We start from the raw sequence: 2905 nt of genomic DNA on the forward strand, positions 1-2905 counted from the left end.
GTATGGCTGCGTTACGTGTGGCTCCTAATGCGACGCTCTGGAGCTGTAGAGTGATGGCATTGCATATTAACACCACTGCTAAATGCCTCCCAGACTGACACTTGCCATTTTGCAATAAAGCCTGCTCTTTCCCAGTTCAAATTTGTTCAAACCGCTGAAGACTTGGCTTTGTCCCGGCAGACTTTGCAGCAGAACAGCCCTGGCTTTTCTTTCCAGGCAGTGAAGATTGTTTCCGGTTCTCGGCTCGCCCGCCGGAGCCCCCGCCGTTCCCAGCGTTTGGTCTCATCAGTGGACCTTACAAACCTGTTTGCCATTTTATACCACAAATTGCAAAGGGAATGGTGATGAGAAGCAGGCCCTGGGCACGACCCTGTGGACCTCCTTCCAGACGTCTAGCGTGACTCCTCGGGAACTGTTGTCTGGGAGAAAATTTTCAAGGGGCCACGCTGCACGGTGGGGACTGTATCGAGACCAAATTGCTTTATTTGCTTTGGAAAATGTCATGCGAGAGCAGGCCTAGAGCCTTTCTAAAATCAGAACAGATCACATTCACCTCTTCTCCGTCATCCATACGGCCAGTTACCTCGCCAAAGAGGGCAATTTGGGAGGTCTGATGCGATCTCTTCTTGACACACTCATGCTGGGTGTGTTTTTTTGTCACCCTGTTATCTTCCCGGTGCCATCACTTATTCCCATTGCTGTGATGGGTTGGGATGGATAGCCTAGGTGAAAATATTGCGTAGTTGGACAACGGTTATCAGTAGCTTGCTGTCAAATGAGAAAGGTCCTGCAAGGGCCAGACATAGGTTTGGTGCTTATTTAGTATTTTCATTGATAGCGAAACTGGTTAGAGAGCTGGAAACCAAAACTATGAGTAAGGAGAGAGGAATTAGACTTGTCTAAGTTACAGAAAGGAAGACGAGGGTGGGGGCAGGAGACATGCTGAGGTTGTCTCCAGTGCTCCGGTCTCCTGGGAGGCAGCAAGCAGCCACATCCTCACCTTCCATTTCAGTGGGGTGGGTAGGAGGCAAGAGGAAGAAAACATCCCTACCCGCTGCTCCCCTAAGGGAGATGGAGCTCAGGACTTCTCCCACCGCGGAGGCTCTTCTCAGCAGTAACAGCACTGTTTTCTCCTGGAAACTCAGTGAGATCTGCTGAGCTGGGCCAGGCGGGCTGCATCTCTACTGATAGCGCCTCTGATGTGGTCGCAGCACATCAGAAACAAGGGGGAGTGGGTTTCGCTTGCTGCCTTGAACTAAACCCACACAAAGCGGGGAGGTACCATTAAGCTGAGGAGGACGAGATAAGAAAACGCTTACGTAGACTTCAATTTTTATTTTTTTTAATCGGGTGGAACCACTTGCAGAAAGAAAGGGTGGCATGGTACTAAAGGAGATGGGGCAGCTGGGATGGAGTATTAAAAACCCCAAGAGTCCCATTTTGGTAGAAAAAAAGTAAAAAGCCTCCTTCCCAGGCTGTTCCCAGGAACATTGCTCACCTAAATAGCCCACCTTGCAGGAAGACATTTCCTACAGCAATCACAAAGCAATAAATACCTGAGGGCAAGCAAGCAGAAGGGCCTTTCCCCACTTATTTAAGCCCCCACCAAAGCAGCATTCCCAAGTGCAGAGAGAACATGAAGACCACCCCAGCCTGCAACTCAGCTCCATTCAGATATGGAGCAATGGGGAAATGGGCAATTTGCACACCTGAAAGTCATTAGATCCCCAGGAGCTTTCCTTGCGTTGCTCCTCTTTAGCTAAGTGTAGCCTCAGAAGAGCTTGGCCCATCGAGGCCTGCTCACCAGCCTTCCTTTGCTGTGATTATAATCCTTCGCTTCAGATTTTGCCACCTGCACTATGTTTCATAAAATTTTAAAGCTAATGCTCTGCCAAACTCAAATGGCACTAGAGCAGATGTTTAAGTGCAGCCTAGGATGAATAAATTATGGGGCTGTGAGTGAGTTGCAGTGAAGGAAGGAGAGGCTAGATGTTTTTGAATGTGGAGGCAATTGATTTAAATGGCATTGTCCATTGTAATCACCTGGGATTAGCTCTGTGGACGCAGTTAGAATGAGAGATGCAGCAATGAAAGACACTGGGCTAATGACAGCCGTGACTTGTGCGTGTGCAATTCCTAATCAGCCTTTTTTGGGGCAGTTCTGCGGGTCTTATTCCTCCCCATCCTACCTTGAGCGGCAGGCAGGGGAGGAGAGGAAAAACAGGTCTGAATCCTAACTGTGCCCCTGCCTTTCTGCTAATGGCTGTTGTAAGAGCAGCGAGAGACCTCAGCCTGCTGGCTGCCACTTCAATTCGTGGGGTGAGAATTTCTCCTGTCTACCAGGCATCGAATGCTGTTTTCTGGCCTCAGGAGAGAGCCTGGCCTCAAAAGATAGTGGTTTCCCCCCCTCTTGCCAGGTGCTTCATGGAGAAACAAGGACCGATGGCACGGAGAGGCTTCAAGGACGCCCAAGAAGCACGTGAGGAATGTGAGCTGCGGGTGACGGGATAACCCGTTATCCCAAGGGAGCACTGAGAGGAGATTTGACTGCAGTACCTTCAGAGGAGAAAATATGAGGTGTTAAAGAGCCCTTTGATTTTGCAGAGAAAGGCATAAGAAGGATCGATGGCTGGATGCCAAAGCCAGACAAATTCGCTTAGGTGCATTTTTTAAACCATGAGCGTGGTTGCTCCCCCGGGAAGGAGAGGTTTCTCCGTCTTTTGCTGCCCTCAGATCAAGGCTGGGTACCTTCTGGCGGGGGGAAGACGAGACATTCGGCAAGGATGTCACTGGCCTTGGCTGCTAGGTAGTGACTGCTGAGCCTTCCCTCGCTGTGATGAGTCAGTCAGTCCTCCTGAGAGAGGCAGCCAAGCCTGGAAACCAGTGCAGCGTCTCGGGACTTGGA

Source organism: Dromaius novaehollandiae, chromosome 5, assembly GCF_036370855.1.
Source record: "Dromaius novaehollandiae isolate bDroNov1 chromosome 5, bDroNov1.hap1, whole genome shotgun sequence".
Taxonomy (NCBI): domain Eukaryota; kingdom Metazoa; phylum Chordata; class Aves; order Casuariiformes; family Dromaiidae; genus Dromaius; species Dromaius novaehollandiae.